Below are 20980 nucleotides of genomic sequence, written 5' to 3' on the forward strand. Positions count from 1 at the left end.
ATCCCTTTCTAGTAAATGATATCATAAATCCAAGAGCAGCAGATGCTGACGATGTGTTGCTGTCACCAATATGTGGCTGCACTATAGCAGGTTTTCCAACACATATCAAAATAGATGAGCCAATGCAACAGTTGCACGCTATATGTAATTCCAGGTAATGATATCAGAAGTCCTAACTAAAATGTAATTTCAGGTAATGATGTTTCGTTGTTGGTGCCACAATCCTCAGTAAAGGGGGGAAGAGTCTGCCTGGACCTTAAAAGGCAGCCCTATGTCAATAAGAGTCTAAGATCCTGTAATATGAGGGACCTCTATTAGGCAAATCGGGCTTTCCTCTTTATTCCTATTCCCCAATGTCATAAGAATGACTTATGGTCCTTCCAGGCAAAGACAATAACCACTTGACACGGGTATATCGAGTCCAAGACATTATAATTTATTGCAATAAAGGTTAACCATTTCCATCACACAAGGGGTGATGCATGAGAGAGCCCTGAGCCCCCCAAAACAGGGATTTTTATACCCTCTACAAAACAAGCTGGTTAATTTTACACCCATGTTTGTTATGCTCTGCTTCATAAGTAGTCTAGTTAATCTTTTCCCAAGGGGTTCAATAGTTTAATCCTTACTTTTGCAAACTCAAGTTTAAACAGTGTCACAGTCTGCTGACCATGCCTTAAGCTTTTAAACAAACAAATACAAGCAGTATCTGACCCTTTGTCATGCTGTTTATGCTATTTGCATTTCTTGCACACATCTTATGGTTATACTTTACCAGCTTTACAAGGCAAACAGGAGACAGATAGTTAGCTAAACATCTTGAGCCAAATTCCTTAAATCATTAGGACTTTACACATCTGAAGGCATCTAGGCTTTACTTTAACAAATAGTATTCCCAAACAGGTACTTTGGACTACCAAGGGCTAAAATTTTCTTTTAACATTCCCCCCTTTTTAACATTTACTCCTTAATGTTAAACTCTAAGAATCCTAGCATTCTGCTTTTATAGACTCTTTTTAAAGAACAATGGAATTCACTGTAAGCGGGGAAAAATCTGCCAAAGAATAAGATAACATTTATGTAGAACATTTATGCAGTAGCATTTTTTTAAAAAAATTCTGTCCTTGTTTTTCTTTGCACAAACCCTCTGGAACGCATCACCAGCCATACCATAAGGTGAGGGTGTGTGAGAGTGGGGGTGGGAGTTATAGCTCTTGGCCTTGCACCTCCTGGATTCCACTTGAACCAAAATGGGGTTTAGCCAAGCCGTAACACTCCCCCCTGTTGAAAGGCATACTTATACAGATGTCCCTTCACACCTCAATCATGGTCTTGCCTCCCAGGCTCTAATGCTGACTTCCATTTGGTGTAACTGTGCCATTTGAGATTGGATCCATATTACAAGGGTCATTAAGACAAAGACCAGAATTATTTGAAACATCAAAATCACCACAGTGGGGTGCATTATAAAGGTTAAATCTCCTTTGGCATTCTTTCCCCAGCCAGACAGGGAATCTAACCACCCTCTGCTACCATCTTTGTATCTGAAGTGTAGTTTGCTTTCCTAGGTATTTCACTACTTTTAACTCTTTCTATAACAGGGTGAGAAAGTAAATAAAATAGGCGAGAAAATAACTATGGAATGGTTCAAAATAAAAAATAAAGATCAAAGGCTATTAGGCTATAAAGGTCCAAGATTCTACACTGGCAAATCTCATATCTTAAAACAAATAGCCAAATTTTGTAAACCCCTTGTTATGAAATCACTCAGAGGGATTTGAAAAATAAAAATATCCTATAAACAAGACATTCTTAATACTTAAATTATATAAGGAAAAATAGCAATAGTTAAATAAATAAAATACAATGCATGAGTATTCAATTACATTCAATATTACAATGAAAAAGAAAACAATATTTGTGATCTTCAAACATACTGCAGGGTGGCTTGTACATTTTTCATCCTCAGGAGACTTAGCTGAACTGTCTATGATTTGCTGATGCTCACCAGAAACTTGAATAATGAAAAGAATAATCAACTCCCTCTCCCCCAAGTGACTATGTTAAAGGTTGCAAGCTTGCACAATATAGAACATCTTGCCAGAAAAAAAATATTGGTGTCCACTACAGGATGATGGCCAAAGTAGACTTGTCACTTTTTGTAGTTGGGGAAGAATGAAGCAGGCATCTTCACTGTTATTGCAGCAATGCAGGAAAATGGCATGCCAGTAGCATATCTGTGTCCTATTCCTGGAGGAATTCAAGGATCCAGTCAAAAATATCTTAAATAAAATCTTCTGTGATGAACACATAACAGTACAACACATTCTAAACTTTTGAGTTTCCCTAGCCTCTGGCCATGTACAGAGCTTTGCACTTTAAAAGTAGCCATGAAATTCTTTTATTATTGCATTCCAAAGTGGGACAAGGAAGATAATATAAGATTAAGAATTACACAAAATGATCTTAAATTCACAAAAAGCATTTTCACAATCAATAAAAGGAGCAGCTTTAGCATAACCCACAAGATCAGTTCAAGTTGCACCAGAAACATTGACAAAATAAGGAAATGGAGAGGCCTGTTAGGACCAAGAGATGAGGGATGTAAAGAAAACCAGGATGTATAGGCATCTGTAACATTCTCTCAAATTATAAGACCCAATATAAAATCAATCATTATTTCGAATGAGGTATGGGAACATGTGTATGATTTGTGCATGTTCTCACATAAACAACCAAATACTAAGTTGCAATGTTATTTTTCCATTGAATTTTTGCACATATCTATACATACCATATAACCATACATGTCTACTCACCCACCTTTTTTATGGCAAAACAGCATACTTAAGCACAAAAAGTCATAAGAAACATACACATACACGAAAAGAACAATATTGATTTAAAGCCAATATTCATGGTAATTTGCCACCTTCCAGATAGCCAACACCACAATTTTTCCCTTGCTGAATGTATTTGGCAAAGATATTAGCACTGGGGATGATCCTAGAGGAGAATGTTCTCCCCTCTTTGTTTTCCAGGGCTAAAGTTCACTATGCTATCCTAAGAGTGCTGATTTGTTGTTCCTGAATCTTCCTGAGACAACAAACTTCAAAAGGGGAGGGTTGTCTTAGCCTTTTCCTTTTCTCTGTGCACTCTATGAATGCATGTTTTCTCTTTAACACTGGTCCAGTGCCTATAACCATTGGACTCTCCTGTCTTAACAAAGACTTTTGTTAGTGCTGTGCTTGGAGAAAAAGGATTTATACCTCTTACTATGAATGCAAAACCAAGAAATGTTAGTGGCATAAATAGATTTAAGTTCTGTTCCAAATCAGCAGGGAGTTCCAATGGTGCTCATCCTGTACGTAGAATAGTTGCTCTAAGTGCCTGTCAAGGAATAAATGCACTAACGTGTTAGAATTATGAACCTCATTTTAAAGGGAAAAAGTTCATTAGTAATAGTGTGATTTATATGCACAAGGTATGACAACGAGGAAAGCATTTCCATGTTGAAAGTCCTGGTCCATTTTCATTCAAAGAGCATCTGGGGATTAATTTCTGTTTTAGAAGCAAAGTAACATTAATTCCCAATGTGAATTCTAATATGTGGTAGACAATTGCTGTGGCTGGAAGCTCTGCATTTTGGTCCTCTTTTTGGAAAAAAATGGTTTGTAGGCAAAAAAAAAACTTTCTTGGGGAGGGAAAATATTCATTAAACTACGCCTTGATGGATCTAAAAAACAACAATTAAATCAAGCTTCAAACTCAATAATATAAATTTTAAATCCCGCCAGCTCTTTTGTTTACAGGGTAAAGTTTTATCTGTAATGACTTTACCTAGTCACAAGAGGGCATCACATTAGGTTTAAACAGCAAGGTGGCCTCAGTTTTGCCTATCTAGAAAATGGGCAAATCATACATTTCACAGACAAATTTAAAGCAATTACCTGGGATCAAGCACCTTAAGAAGAGGTTCTATTTTCTTTATGAAAGAAAGAAACTTCAAGTTTTGTTGTTGACTTCCAAATATTTTTCCCTCTCTTACCGAAGTTCAAAAGTTTAAACAGATATAGGTTCTAATCCACAATCTGGCAACAATAATGAAAAAAAAAGAAAAAAGGAACCACACACACTATTTTGTTCTTTCCTGTCATTTCCCCCTTTCTTATTACCATCAGTCAATATTTCTCAAACTATCCTTTCTCTACCATCAAAATAACTTATTTCCTAGATTCCTTCATATTGCATTCCTACCTTTTCTTTCCTACAACTTTTCAGTCCTTCATTTCACTTACAACCTTTCTATGCTAATTCATGCATATCTTTTCCCTTTTAAAAAGTGTGTGTGTGGGGGGGAGGAAAACATCTCTACCCACAAGGCACTACATACAAATTTAGTTGGCACTTACATTTGCCTCCCTTTATATACAGGTAAATGGGTAGAGTAATTCCAAAAGTCATTTTATTGTTTCTTTATTTTGTCCCTTTGGCCACTGACAGAAAAAACTAACTGTGCCAGGCTTTTATCTACAAGCAACAGCCAAAGGTTCAGGTCTAATCTAAACAAAAGGAACTCTAGTATCTTCTGATTTCAAGATGTATGCTTAATATGTTTGTGCTAGATCTAGAGAACAAGGGGGGGGGAACCAATCTCTTTCCCTTTTCTGCAATTCTGGCTCAATAGGCAGTAACAAAAACCAGAACCACTTCAAAAAGAAGTTTAACATTTACAAAATAAAAAATAGATAAATAAATGACTGACAAATAATGAAAAGCAAAACTTATTCTAGACAAATATCCCCCTCTGTGAACATCTGCTATTGCACCTTCACCTTTCCTATTAGTATAGCCAAAAGGGCTAATGTAGGTTGGAGGTGGATTACATTCATATCTTCTCCCATATCTCTAAGTGCTTGCCAAATCTGAATCCTTACTGGATCCCTGAAATCTATTTCTGTCCTCCCTAGGATTAGCTGTACTTTGATTAAAAGCAGCCTGTGGGGCACCAGTTCTTCCACTTCTATTCCCAAAGTTCCATTCTTTCCTAGCCCGAATGGGCAAATGAATGCAATGGGGGGGGGGAGCTACTAGATTTTCTCACTCAGTGATTAAATTCTTTAAATTCTGTGAAAAACAAGGGCAGCAAGCAGAAATAGTAGCAAGGACATCACCGCCAATCCAAGCAGCAAAAAACATGTTTTGGGAAGCAACAGCAAAGGGAGGGAAAATTCACAGTTCCCTTCTAACATTCACACAGACACTCAAAGAAACTTTCACACTGCCTCACATATAACTTTCACACAAGAAAGGGTAGGGAAGAAGGATTCACTCACACTCACTAAACTGCTGGATTAGTAATTATAACCAATTCACACTTGAGTACTCAAATCATACATTTCTATTCAAGCAAGATCATTCACTAATACCGCTCTTATTTCCTGGGAAAATACTACAAACTTTACACACATGGGACTTGAACCCTATTATACACATGATATTACAAATACAGTTGCCTAGGTTTTTTGCTTTATTTCCTTTTATTTCTTTTCTTTCTTTTTCTTTTTAGGTGGGATCTCATTGTGTGTGGGTGCACAAGCCTATACCTGCCTTGCTGTGCAAGGACTTATCAGGGAGCGCTATCCTCTATGTGGAACCTTTACCAACAAACAATCACACGTCTTGTACTTCCACGTCCCGCAGGTCTGGGAGCAGTTTGCCGCTGCGGGGCTATGCTACCCACTTTTGCAAAGGATGGGCTCAATCAAGCAGGGCGTGCTACACCGTGCAAGGGTTATAACAGGGTTTCCCCCTCGCCAGGCACGAGAGTCGTCTTCCAGCCACAAACACAAATTCACCAACCAAACACACAGGTTCCCCTTTCCCAGACACATCCCAACCTATCTCTACTTTCCTCCCAAGCGCTTCTCTCTATTTCTCTATGTCCCAGGACATACCAGCGCTGGCATTTTGCGTTGAAGTCGACCTACCCGTTTCTTCTGCAGGCTGCTTTATCGCCCGGGGAGCCACCAGTCTCCTCTCGGTCCAGGATCCCGCCAAAACTGGGCGGTGAGCTCGTGATCACAGGACAAGAGATGGAGAAAAAGGATCCCCAGCATGACCTGGGAGCCCACCCAGGGACGCCATAAACTGTCATAAGAATGACTTATGGTCCTTCCAGGCGAAGACAATAACCACTTGACAGGGGTATATCGAGTCCAAGACATTATAATTTATTGCAATAAAGGCTAACCATTCCCATCACACAAGGGGTGATGCATGAGAGAGCCCTGAGCCCCCCAAAACAGGGATTTTTATACCCTCTACAAAACAAGCTGGTTAATTTTACACCCATGTTTGTTATGCTCTGCTTCATAAGTAGTCTAGTTAATCTTTTCCCAAGGGTTCAATAGTTTAATCCTTACTTTTGCAAACTCAAGTTTAAACAGTGAGTCAATTTTCTTTTAACACCAAATCAATATGATTACCATCTGCTAAACTTTCCATTCCTAACTAAATTCAGGTAAATGCCTCTTCTGTCTCAAAGTGAACAAATAGCCTGAAATTAACACTTGGAATGCAAAAGGACCGCTCACTTAAGATAGAGTGATTTAGACATTTTCTAGCAAACTGTTATCTCCGCCCTTATTATCATATAACTATGAAAGGCCCAAAGGCTAAAAAGGCTCACTAGGCCCCACCAATATACTAGTATGTAGTATAATAATCATATAATTAAGTACTTCTACATGCCCGGGCCTAGCAAGAAGTTGTACCTATGCCTGGACCTAGCAAGAAGTCATAAGCCTCACGAAAGGGCTCTGCCATCACATCATGCATCCACCCTGTAATAATATAATAAAGAACCAACCTGTGTATATCATCAGGGGGGGCTAAGCTGAACCTGTTGGGGGGAGAGTGCTCAGAGGGAACTTAAACTAGAAGGATTAGACACAATTTATTTTGTTCGTCCCTTTTATTCTGATTTATTTTTAATTTCCCTTTATGTGCATGAGTCTGTCTTTAACCAGTGTATTAGCATGACTATATTTAATTTTGTTTGTATATTCAGTATAGTCTCATTTATTTTTAAACTTCCTGTGTCTTTCTTTTAACCAGCAGCAGCACTAACGTCGCGCTGCTCAATAAAAAGCCTCAATCAACCCCTCCACAACTGCTAGGTGGGGGGGTATTGGACGGGCTGCTGCTAGGCCCCACTATGAGGCCCACTGGTCAGGCCCCTTTACGAGGCCTGCCCCAGTCGCAGCCACGCCGCAACACTACCACCCACAGCTGTTGGGACTCCCAAACCCCCCTCTGGGGGTAACCAATTAGGCCTAATAGGCCCAACCAACGCCGACTGTCCTGCAGCTTTCTCTGCTATGTCCCTCATCGTCCTCTCGTCACTCGTTGAAAGAGGAGGTAGGAGGGGCGGCCTGGCCTTAAATAGGCCCATGGCCCCTCCCCTCCCTGCCGCACGTCACACACACATAACGCTGCGACACACGACGTTGCCCTTAACGAAGATGGCCGCGGCAGCATCGCTCCCTCCTCACAACTATGCCCCGCTTATCCATGCTGTGCAGGTAAGTGGGGCTTCATTTAATCACTTCATTGATGATTTGCCCACAGGCTCCTTGACAAACCTGAGTAGAAAAGGGCAATTTATGTGCATAACAGATTGGTGACATTTTGAAGGTTTATGAAGTAGATAATTCAGGCCGTGAATATTACACATCTGAAAGAAATGCTCTGCTCTACATTCCTTTATTTTTCCAGTATGGTTGAGATGCTGTGGTAATAGTGATCAAAATATTACCAATACTTTAGTGCTTTAGAAATCTGAAGGTAGACTCCTCAATATTTTTAACACTTGTTTGAAAAAAATTGGCTCCATTGCAGTTTCAAAATGTTCTTCAGATACACACAATTTTTTCAGCAGATTGCAGGAAAGTGTCATAAATTATTTTTGTTTTGGTTTGTCATCTACTTCATGAGCATATAAATTTAGTGTTTTATTCTACTTGGTTAATCTCCATAGCACTTTGCATACATTAAGGCAAGAAATTTCTTCTTAAATGCATTCTTTTCTTTATTTGATCAAGACACCATGCAGAGTTTTCTATGAAAAATGTGATATTGCTACCATGGCTTTGCATATTTTCATGAATATTATTAGTGTGAGCATTGAGCAGGCATTTGAATACATATTCTGCAATTACTGTCTGTAAAATTAAGTAGTTCAGGATAAAAACTGATGAGTAAACAGGAAATGTTTGACATTGTCTTTAGTCAGATTATTTGCAGCTACTAAGCATCACTTAATAAGAGACTGCTGGTCTCAGTTTCACATACTGTAACTCAGATGTCTCTCACAGATCTCAAGGCCAGTTCCTCAGCTTTCTTAAGGGCCAGTTCAGAAATTTGACTTAATACTAAGCTACTCTATATCATTGATTGTAAGCAGGGCCGGTTCTAAAGGGCAGCCAGCTGGGGCACTGGCCCGAGGGCCCCTGGGGCTACAGGGGCCCCCCACCCCCCTTCCGCAATCCGTGGCAGCTATCCTGCCACAGATAGCAGGGCAGGAGGTTCCGAGCTGCCTGCCATTCCCTCGCTTCACCTACCTTTCTCTTGTTTTTTGCAGCTGTGTGTAGCACGCATGTGTGCCATCAACCAAGATGGCGGCAGAGACTTCAGCCCCTTAGGGGAACCTTGACCGCCATCTTGATTGATGGCAAACCTGCACGTGCAGTGTGTGCCACTGAAAAAACAGCACAGAGAAAGGTAAGTAGAACGGGGGGATGGCGGGCGGCTTGGGATCTCCTGCCCTGCGATCCGCGGTACCAATGCTGCCATGAATCGCAGAAGGGGAGTGCTGGGGCCCGGGGCAGGATGGTGCCCAAGGGCCCCAGCATGCGGGCCAGCCCTGATTGTAAGCTTCATATAGGTTGGTTGCCCAGTTTCCAAGACCCAATCATATGAAGTGACTCAATCTTGGGCACCCACAGGGTGACTAACAGCACAATCCTATGCATATTTACTCAGATGTAAGTCTCACTAAGATCAGCAACACTTACTCCCACATAAATAGGTATAGGATTGTGCAAATATGGCATTACCAAGATCTCGGGAAGTGAGACACATCCAGTCTGAAAACAAGCACTTTTGTAAAGGCTAGCAAGATCTCCAGTTATGACTGATTAAAAAATATTCAAAAATAGCTATTTTCACATCCCTGCATAATCAGGGACCTACAGAGGAGGTCCTGTTGATGGTTCCACTGCTGGGTGCTGCTCAGTTGGTGCTGACCTATGACAGGGCCTTCTCTATTGTGGTTCCCAGTTTGTGGAATACTCTCCCTGGTGAGCTGTGTCTGTCTCCTTCATTATTAATATTCAGGAGGATTTTTAAAACATGAATTTCTACCCATGCATGTGATAGCTGAAATATACTGTTCCCAGCAACCTTGAAATTATTAACTGTGATGGTACGTGACTGTTTTGAAATGGTTTTAGATTATCTTCATGTGTTTAAGTGTTTTAAATATGTTTTTAAATTATTCTTAATTGTATTGTTTTACTCCTTTGTTGTTTGTCATTCTAGCCTTGGGAGGAAGGACAGGATATAGTATGTATGTATGTATGTATGTATGTATTTTATTTATTTATTTATTTATATCTCGCCCTTCCTCCCGGCAGGAGCCCAGTTGTGGTGGTGAGCCCAGTAGTAGTTGTGGTGGTGATTGTAGGGTTTGGATTATAAGTACACTTGTTTGATGCATAATAAGCTCCTTTGAAGGCTTACCAGTTGGAAAAATTGAGATATAAATATCCTACATGAAATAAAAAATAACTATCTTTAGCTTGGAGAAGAGGTATATAATATCCATCTTCAAATATGTGAAGGCTATCACATAGATCGGCTACGGCCATATTACCCTGAACACACCCAATCTCGTCTGATCTTGGAAGCTAAGCAGGGTCAGGCCTGGTTAGTACTTGGATGGGAGACTGCCTGGGAATACCAGGTGCTGTAGGCCTAGAGGAAGGCAATGGTGAACTACCTCTGAATACCTCCTACCATGAAAACCCTATGAATATATCCAAAAGATTTATAGGGTCGCCATAAGTCTTAATTGACTTGAAGGCATATAACAACAATCACATAGATCAGGGGTGGGGAAACATTTTCAGTCTGAGGGCCACACTCCCTCCTAGGCAAGCTTGTGGGGGCCACATGTCAGTGCTGGGCAAGGCCAAAGGCAAAACTCGGTGGAGCGAAGAATGCAGATTTTAACTTGGTACAGTAGGCTTGTTTCTGCAAAGACTCACATACCTTTGTCTATCCTCCATCCAGGCAAACAATAGGCATTATCAGAGTTCAAGCTAGGCAAAACATTTGCGGATGCATTGCAGGGTCAGTGAGAAGTGTTGCTCAGGAGCAGGTGTAGCCTGGGAAGAGTCCTGAGGGCCAGATAGAGAGGCCTGGAGAGCCACATTTGGCCCATGGGCCTGAGGTTCCCCACCTCTGACATTGATGATGAACCAAATTTATTTTCTGTTGCTCCAGAGGATAGGACCTGAACCAAAGGATTCAAGTAAACATTAGGAAGAACTTCTTGATGGCATTAGTTGTTTAACAGTAGAACAGCCTGTCTTTAGAAGGTAGTGGACTCTCTTTCATTAGCGATTTCTTGATGACCACCTATCAGGGATGCTGTAGTAGTTGGTTTCCTACAGCAGCAGGAGATTGGACTAGATGGCCTTTGAAGTTCCTTCCAACTTTATGTTTCTATGATATACGTCACCTTAACAATTTCTAGAAGGGTAGTAATGTTAGTCTTTTGTAGCAAAAAGAATCTGTGGCACCTTAAAAAAATAGCAAATGTATTACGGCTTGTGCTATCATGGAAGCTTATTCTATAATCAATTTGTTAGTCTTTAAGGTGCCACAAGACTCTTTATTGTTTTTGCTATTTTATCACTTTCCTTAAGGCTAAAAAGAACTTATGACTGTGCTATGTGTACTTTCTTTCATGCAGGTGCTGGGTTTTAGGGAAGTAAAATGTTCATTTAAGAAAGACAGTTCATCTTAACATGCAGGACCAATGCGAGACAGACCTAGCCAGCATATCTAGGACAAGGCTAGGCCTGGTTTACAGCAGGTTTACAGCAGACAGTTACTGTATACTTAGGATGTGTAGACATAGCAGTTTAATATGAATTCAGTCCTACTCATGTATGCATGTTTTTCACATTGCCCACATGACGTTTCCCTTATACAAAGGCCAGCCTCAACTATCAGACGAGAGTTCAGTTTCCCTTCTGTGAGCAGAGGGCAGATAACATTTCTGCAGTCAGTGGTCATAAAGGCTCCATTGGATCTTGAATCTTCTGTATATTGGGGGAGGGGGTTACATATATCAGGATTTTAATTTTTTTTAATAGGAAGGTCTTGAACAAGAGCTGTCCTCTGAAAGACCTACCTATTAAGGCATGCGGGGGAGAGCCTTTTCAGTTGTGGCTCCCAGGCTCTGGAATTCCCTGCCTCAAGAAGCCCACTCTGCTCCTTCCCTGATGGTTTTCTGGAAACTCGTGAAAACTATCTTGTTCCAGAGAGCCTTTGGGAAGAACTGATGGGTGAGCCTCTGTTTTTACTGTCTTCATTTTTACACTCTTTATTTTTAATTTTTATCTTTTGAGTCCTTTTAGTATCACTCCCCCATATATCTATGCATATATATATATATATATATACATGCCTGTCTGTCTGTCTCTCTCTCTCTGTATATATATATATGCATATTGTATTTTAATTGTACTTTATGTATTTTAATTTACTGTAATGTTTTGTGTTTTTATTGTGTATAATTTTATTGTGTATGTGTGCAATTTTATTGTAAGCTGCCGTGAGTGCCCCATTGTAGAAGGGCGGGATAGAAATATTTTAAATTAATTAAATTAATTAATTAAAAATGTTAAATACCAAATAGAACTAGATATTGCTCCCAACTTTAAAAAAGCAGAGCTTTCTCTTCTGAGCATTGTGCCATGTGCTGTGGCTGTACTAGAGCTGAGGAAGGGACAATTTGCATCCCCATCACAGTGGATCAGGAAGAACAAAATATGTATTTTAGGGTGAAGTGAAGAAGCTGGAATGGGGAGGGAGAGCTAGTTTTTAGTTACTAGAAACGTTCATAGAGTGAAGAGCTTAAAATGCAGGATGATTGATTATTACTATGATTAGCCATGGGGGGGGAGTCCCTTAATTTCTCTGCGTGCTGGAGGACTTAAGATTTCTGTTTTAAAATCCTACAATAGACAGGCACATAGACATAGGCAAAGACTCTAGACAACAGCAGTGCGCCTTACAGCAGGAGATGCTGTGGATATTAGGAGGGCTTGCAAACAATCATCAAGACATGTGTTTTATTTTTCTTTTATTACATCACTTTTGCACAAATCTGATCCTTCACAAAAGGCTGTAGTAAGGACAAATTGGCCCACCAGGGTATAACTCAGCAGGCCACCTCAAGGAAGCTGGTAGTTTCCATCCCTTGTCTCCTTTTCTGGTGTGTATGTGTTGAAGAGAGATGATGTTGGAAGGAGGAGTGGAGAGTGATTATTATTACCTATCTTTTCCTACCTTGCTGCCCTCACCTACTAAAAACAAAACAAATCGACCCTCCATTTTGTCTATTGTGAAACATGTTGGAAATGTTTGCTCTTGTGTACTTTCTGGTGTGCGTGTGTGCGTACGTACATACGTACCTGTACACCTGCTTACTACTTCATAAACCTGCTTACTCTCCATTACTCCTTCTAGCTTTAAATAGCAACTATCTCTTTAAGATTAGAAGACCGTGCATCAGGCTCTTTTCTTGAAAATGGGAAGAAACAGCCCTGAGCCCCACCTCCGTTACATAAGCTTGTCAAACGAGACTGCACATTGGCTGTGGCTCCCTTCTTTCAGCCGTAAGACCAAGATGACATTCGTGCAATTAGGAACTGCATAACTATCTTTTAAAAAGTGAATAGCAGGTGTGCTCTTCCCCCAGTGTGGGAAGTAGGGGGTTAACCATTTGCCCCCTCTGCAGCCCTATCTGGTTTGGAAGGCTGATGCTCACTACTAACATTGGAAGAAAAACTTTCATTGCTGAAAATGTCAGTACCACAGCAGAGGCAAAGGGTTAAAGCCTCCTATTCACCCATGGCAGGGTCCCAATCTGCATCCTGCCCATGTATCCACTGTTTACTTTTTAAAACTAATTATGTGAATGACCTCTCCTCTAGTTTGGTCCTAGTTTGGCTGGAATTTCTGGACACTCTGTTCTCTTTCTGTCATAAGAACATAAGAAGAGCCCTGCTGGATCAGGCCAAAGGCCCATCTGGTCCAAGATTATCTTTTCACAGTGGCCAACCAGATGCCTTATGGGAAACCCACAAACAGTTTCATTCCCCCACAGGCACTGGAACAGAGAGGAAGAGCATGGAAGCTAACCTCTGTCTGGGAGCCGTACCATGTTTCAAAGGTGCTCAGGTTTCTGGCTATCCCTCCTTCTTTGTCCTTCTTGCAGGGTCCATGATGGGTGATACAGAGGCTACCTACTTCCCATGTGTCCTGTTGTATGCTTTGCAACTGCAGAGATCATGGCTAGGTGCTCAGGTAGCTGCTAATGTCCCAGCAACAGTTCTGCATAGGTTTCTCTCCTTTCACATTAAAGCTACCAGGCACTATCACCATGTTTGCTATGTGTAACTTGAAAATACAGAGAGCTGGGTAGGGGCACTGCTACTGCTAGGAGGCAAGTAGATGCTGAAGCACCTTGCCACATGTTTCACAGGCATCCTTTACCCCTCTGCAGATAATGAGTAGGGTTGCCAGGTTCATGGCCTGAGACTGATCCTGTATCTTTAAGAGAAGAGAAAATTCAGCCAAGTGCAGGTGTTCTTGCACCCTGTAATGGGAAAAACCACAAGGTGGAATTCTCCCTTCCCACTGCACAACTTTTAAAGATACAGAAGACCTCAGTGCTCAGGATGGTTTCTTACTTCTCTGTGACAGTAATATCAGAAATCCAAGGTCAAATGGGAAGCTCACAACACAGCTCAGGGGAGTCAAAGCTGCTTCATAATTACAAACTTCTAATCTGAGATTGTGGTACAGGAAAGAGCCATACTCTAAACTCCCATGCCACTAGTTAACATTGCATGGGGGGCTTATTTAGATCACTCTTTTCTACTTTGCTTTGGGGAAAGGCTTTATTGTCACTTCCAGTTCACATCTGTCTAGTACTCTCATCCTAAACTGGCCAATTATGACTCAACTTATAATGAAGCCATTCCCTTCTCTTGAATTGCTTTATTTTATTCTATATCTAATGAGAACCTTTGAGTAAATACAATCAATACTAAAAAATTTAATTTTATATTTTAAAGAACATAAAAAGAATTGCTTCAAAATATCTTTTTTTAAAAAAGCTTTTATTCATGGAGACAATCAAATACCAAGTTTGGTAACTGATATGAAATGCTTTGATCATACAATGTACAGATCTTTAAAGGGAAGAAGTCTTACGTGGGAAGAAGTCCTATTGAACTCAGTAGAGTTTACTTTTCAGTAAACATTTATAGGATTGCACTGTAAAAAAAATCCAACCGGTAACTGCAAGATTTAGCATTTTATATGGCAGTAATTCTGTATCTGTTTTTAGACTGTTGGACTAGGAAAATGTGAATGAAAAAAGTACATAACCTGCTAGATGTCTATCTTTCTACCAATGAAAAATGCAATGTAGTTAGCTGCATAAAAAGCTATTTCTGTAGTCACTGAGTTAAGGGAATTGCTGGCACTGCACTTGCCTCTGAATAGCATAATGACTTGCTGGAAATTGTTTGTTTATTGCAGGCTGTCTAATCTCTCAGTCAGAGGAAATTTTTAAAAATCTACTCATGTAATGAATACAGCACAAGGAACACATCTACATAGTAAATGTTATTTCTACTGTACAGTAGCTGTAGACACCTGCAGTATGAGCCCTTTGTAAATGAGGGAGGTAAAATGACAATATACACTGTATGTGTATTTGGGTAGGCTTGCCTAAATAAGTATTCACTAATAGCTTGCATTGGCTGCCTGTATGTTTCCGAGCTTGATTCAAGGTGCTGGTTTTGACCTATAAAGCCTTACACGGCTTGGGACCACAATACCTGATGGAACGCCTCTCCCGATACGAACCCACCCATACACTACGTTCAAGATCAAAGGCCCTCTGGGTGCCTACTCCAAGGGAAGCTTGGAGGGTGGCAACAAGGGAGAAGGCCTTCTCGGTGGCCCCCAAATTATGGAATGATTTACCTGATGAGGTGCGCCTGGCGCCAACATTGTTATCTTGTCGGCGCCAGGTCAAGACTTTCCTCTTCTCCCAAGCATTTTAGCATGTGTTTTAAATTGTTTTTAAAATATGTGTTTTAAATTGTATATTTGTTTTAATGTTTTTGGTTGCTGTAAACCGCCCAGAGAGCTTCGGTTATGGGGCGGTATACAAGTGCAATAAATAAATAAATAGGCAAAAAACCTTGCGGTTTAAGAATGTACCTATAGCCCACAGATATTTCTATCAAACTTTTAAAAGCAGGGAAATTGGGCAGCTCTAGCGAATGCACCAGGAGAGCAGGAGACCTGACCTCCTCTTTGAGATATTGTACTGCCCTACATATTTGTAAAACTGCAAACGCAATTTGGGTTGGTCTTTCACAGTCCAATCCACTTCCTGTGTCGCTTGGAAGAATTTTGTAACATGTGCCTCTGAGCATATGGAGAGTGGTGGCAACACCTGCCATCTCCAAAGATGTAGAATTACATTTTTGTATGTTTGTGGGGTTCTTCTTACTTTGCTTCTTTCCTGTGTTATTACTGTTTCTACAGAGAATCTAACCTAGAGAATTATCTCTCTCTCATTATTTATCCTAGAAATCTGTGTCAAATTTATTTTTATTAATTTCAAAGCCTTTTTATTGGCCAATGTCATATGATGAAGATAGCCTTTTTTGTTTCAAACTGGAGGTTATGCTCTATTTCTATTCTGGGTGCATTAACGGATCTGTAACTGCAATTTGATATAAAATCAGATGGATTACAATATGTTGCTACTTCAGCAATGACTCTAGCTGTTAGAAAAAACAAACGTAGCCTGCCCAAGATGCATGTTTTCAGCCTGCTATGCTTAAACTACTCCACTTAAGGAAAGATGGGCATGGTCAATTAAAAACATAGAGCACACTGAGAATTTTGCTAGAATATATTTCACCTCACACTGTTTGATCTTGTGCAAGCTGAGACACTCCTCATGTCCAATGGAAACTATTCTGCAGAACGGTAAGTCCTTATTCCACAATTATTTTTGGAGCTTTTTTTATTTATTTATTTATTTTATTTATTTATTTATTAAATTTTTATACCGCCCCATAGCCGAAGCTCTCTGGGCGGTTCACAACATCAAAATATCAACATACAATTTAAAAACCACACATTAATCAATTTAAAACATAACTCATTAAATTTCCAAAAAACCTATACTAAACTAAAATACTAAAATACTAAAAATACTAAAATGCTAAATACTACAATACTGAAATGCTAAAATGCTAAAATGCCTGGGAGAAGAGGTAGGTCTTAACCTGGCGCCGAAAAGACAACAAAGTTGGCGCCAGGCGTACCTCATCAGGGAGATTGTTCCACAATTCGGGGGCCACCACTGAGAAGGCCCTTTTTCTTGTTACCATCCTCCGGGCTTCCCTCTGAGTGGGCACCCGGAGAAGGGCCTTCGATGTTGAGCGCAGTGTACGGGTAGGTTCATATCGGGAGAGGCGTTCCATCAAGTAGTTTAGTGTTGTAAAGTGTCGCTATACTTCACATATTCACAGAAACAGAAGTAAAAGAGGATGATTTACTATAGGAAACTTCACTAAAATTGCAAAGTAAACCAAACAAATTTAAAGTGACTATCTGAACAATATCAGTTGTTTTAATATAGTTGCTTTCTCCCTGCTAAAACAAGATCATCACAGCACATGTCTTATTTCTCTTATTTGGGCTGACCGCAGGTGTTGCCACCACTTCCCATATGCTCAGAGGCACATGTTATCAAATTCTTCCAAGCTACACAGGAAGTGGATTGTATTGTGAAAGACCAACCCAAATTGTGTTTGCATTTTGACAAGTTTGTAGGGCAGTACAATATCTCAGAGAGGAGGTCAGGTCTCCTGCTCTCCTGATGCATTCACTATAGCTGCCCAATTTCCCTGCTTTTTAAAGTTTGATAGAAATATCTGTGGGCTACAGGTACATTCTTAAACCGCAAGGTTTTTTGCCTATTAGTGAATTTCCCTGCTTTTTACTCTGGGAGGTAAGAAATGGGATCCTGTGCAAGTTTGCTGAGAATGGATTGATCATTTGCATGCTTATTGAGTTCAGGGGGATTTACTGCCCTGCAATCATGCTCAGGATAGGTAAAACTGACCACAGGGGATGGGGAGGGGGGGAGGGGGAGGGGAGCAGGTGGGAGGGGGAGAAGGAGGGAAGGTTTGATCACTTGCATGTTTATTGAATTCAGTGGGATTTACTCCTGTGCAATCATGCTTAGGATAGGTAAAACTGACCATGGGGAGGGAAGCCTGGAGTGGGCCGGGGAGGAGAGGAAGGGAGAGGAGAGGGGAAGGAGGGGAAGGCAGGTCTGATCACTTGCATGCTTATTTAGTTCAATGGGATTTACTTCTGTGCACTCATGGCTAGGATAGGTAAAACTGACCATGGGAGGAGGAGGGGGGAGAGTAGAGGGAAGGACGAAGGGAGAGATGAGAGTAGAAGGAGTGGAAGGGGAAGGAGGGATTGGAAGGGGAGGGGGAGGGGTGAAGGACAGGGAAGGCAGGGGCAAAGGGCGGTGATGGGAGGGAGGAGGAGGGGAGGGCAGGTGTGATCATTGGCATACTTATTGAGTTCAATGGGATTTACTCCTATGCAATCATGCTTGAAAATGAAATGGACTGCCTTCAAGTCAATTCCAACTTATGGCGACCCTATGAATAGGGTTTTCATGGTAAGCTGTGTTCAGAGGTGGTATATTGTCTTCCTCTGAAGCTGAGAGGCAGTGACTGGCCCAAGGTCACCCAGTGAGCTTCATGGCTGTGTGGGGATTCGAACCCTGGTCTCCCAGGTCATAGTCCTAGGATAGCTAAAATTGACCATGGAGGGGGAGGAGGAAGGGGAAGGAGGAGATTGGAAGGGAATGGGGAGGGGAAGGGAGGGGTGAAGGTAGGGAGAGGGGAGGGGCAAGAGGGAGGGAATAGGAGGGAGGAGGAGGGGAGAGCACGTTTGATCATATGCATGCTTTTTGAGTTCAGTGGGATTTATTCCTGTGTAATCATGCTTAGGATAGGTGAAACTGACCTGGGGAGGGACAGGGGGAGAGGGGGGAGGGAGAGGGGAGGGGAGGAGATTGGGTGGGCAGGCACTGGGCAGAGGGGAAGCCCCTTTCCTTTCCAAAAGAAAACATTGTGAACAGTATCATTCTTTTGCAGGGTTTCCCCCACCTTTTTATCCTCCAGAAGTCACATGTAGCCTCCCACTCAAATTTAAAGCAAGGGTGTCACTGGCCACATCCACACGAGACTGTTATTTCACTTTAGGCAGTCATGGCTTCTCCCGAAGAATCCTGGGAAGTGTAGTTAGTGAAGGGTGCTGTTAAACCACTCTGGCCCCTGGAGCTCTCTCAGGGGAATAGGAGTCTCCTCTTAGCACCCTTCACAAACTACACTTCCCAGGATTCTCTGGGGGAAGCCATGACTGTCTCATGTGAAATCAAAGTCTGGTGTGGGTGTGGCCCCCTGATTAGCCAAGCCCAGCAGCTGGCTTTTAGAACACTTACAGGTGGTTCTTACTGAGCATGCCCGACATCACTGAGTTTAAGCCAAAATTCTTAAATTAATTAAAAATCAGCCAGGCATTTTTTAAAACTTTTTAACTGCAGAAGATGAAGGTCAGAGTATGGGACCAGGTCAGTAATGGGATTACAGGTACTGTGTGAACATGGCTGATTTTTAATTAATTTCAACAGATTATGAGAACTCTGACAGAAAAAAGTCCAAACGGGGCCTGGTTTTTCTCTCTCTTTTTATACTCTCTTTTACACTCTCGATTCTCTCTGAGTGTTTTGTGTATCACCATAAAACTTTAGAGGGTTGTTAAGCAAGCGTTTCTGAGTTCAGGACGATAAATTTTGTAAGGTTTTCTTTTGAAATAAGCTTATGGGAAGGATCAGAATGGCATATTTAACATTGTGGAATGCGAAAAATCCTTGCTGACTATAGTATACATCCACTCTCGTGGCTGTATAATTATTTCATTCCTGAGTAAACTGAGCATTTAGTTTACTTAGTAAATTTGTGTCACTAATCAGCATGTTCTAGTGCAGGGGGTAGAGACCTTGTGGCCCTTCAGATGATGTTGGACTACAGCCTCCATCATTTCTGACCATAGGCCATGTTGGCTGGGACTGATGGAAGTAGTTCAGTTATTACAAGTCATTAAAATGGGTATTAATGATCCACCCATCAGAACAATTGTGTGGGAAAATCTGATAAAAATCTGGAACTTCATGGGCAGGACATGATGGCAAATGCCACCAGAATATCAAATTATATTAAATTTGCATTATTTTATGTCTGAAAGGCATTTGTTTCTCTCTGTGTGAATAGCAGTTGCTAAATGGTTACTTCTATACTCTGCTCCATGATGGTATTCCATTTAATTGGCCTTGAAATCCACCACTTCTTCCATATGTGATGAAGCTTCAGCACCATTTCTGTGTTGACCTGACTATCCAGCTTGTGATTCCTAGAGATTATACAAGGTCTAGCAATGAATATAAAGTAACTGCCTAATATTTGCCATCCCAGAATATGACAAGCAGATACTACTCTCTGTTGAAGAGCCCTCATATTAAAGGGCATTTGGAAAGTTGCTTTGCAAACCTGCATGGCTGTAATCCAGAGAATAATTTTTCCTTTGTCATGTGAATTTGAGGGGCTACTTATTTTTTGCCCCTTTCACATATCACTAATAAACAGATGAAACTCAGGTCTAGCTCTCAATTTCTTCTGAAACAGGAGAGGCTGTGCAAGTGATGGACCAATGCCTGGAGATATTGATGGGTGAATGAGGGCCAATAAACTTAAGCTGAAGCCTGACAAGATGGTAGTACCATGGGTCAACAGTTCTGTTGTGGAAAATAACCACTCTGAGTTTAGCAGTTATAAGTCTTTTATTAACCAATGTATAGGGGATATTCCAACAGCCCATCATAGGACTGAGGAATTCCCCAAGAATAGTTAACACTCATATACATTTGAAAGCAAAGCATTGTTTTCATACAAACTTATAGCAATGAGAAAACATCCCCATCCATTATCTTCCTTTCACCGTCCCTGAAGCTCTGGCCATTTCCCTCCTCCCTCCTCCCTCCTTGAGAGTGACTGTCTGTACAGTTAACATTTCCCAGAAGAAGAGGCCTTGTAAGTGATCCTTGGAATATGGCTGGGACCTAGTTTTTCCTTTCTTTTCCCTGAGTTGGTTAACACAAGTTTTTATGCTGAACTTTTATTTCTAAATCCATGTCAGTTCTGGGGTCTGGGAATCAGGAAGGTAGCCTGTTCTGAATGGCGTAATACTCCCTTTGAAGGAGTAGGTATGTAGCTTGGGCATGCGCAACAATTCCAACCGTTGCTAGATGTCCAGGTGGCACCTGTGGAAAGGACCACTTATGCTCAGGTCTCACTGGTTCACTAGATATGGCTGTTCTTGGACTGGGATAGTGAAGGCTCAAGTTATCTATGCTTTAATAACCTCCCATAATTATTACTGCAATGCTCACTGCATCAGGTGACCCATGAAAGCAGTCTGAAAGGTGCAACTAATACAGAAT

General features: G+C 41.1%; 1 protein-coding gene and 1 non-coding gene across 3 annotated transcripts in view; both read left to right on the forward strand.

Moving 5' to 3' along the window:
- The window catches only part of GRIP1 (glutamate receptor interacting protein 1), a 606542-nt gene that overhangs the window by 388223 nt on the left and 197339 nt on the right, over nucleotides 1-20980 (forward strand). The window lies entirely within an intron of this gene.
- On the forward strand, nucleotides 9921-10039 carry LOC133363545 (5S ribosomal RNA). Its single transcript, XR_009757711.1, has one exon. It is a non-coding gene; the product is annotated as a 5S ribosomal RNA (ribosomal RNA).

This window comes from Rhineura floridana, chromosome 8 (assembly GCF_030035675.1).
Source record: "Rhineura floridana isolate rRhiFlo1 chromosome 8, rRhiFlo1.hap2, whole genome shotgun sequence".
NCBI lineage: Eukaryota > Metazoa > Chordata > Lepidosauria > Squamata > Rhineuridae > Rhineura > Rhineura floridana.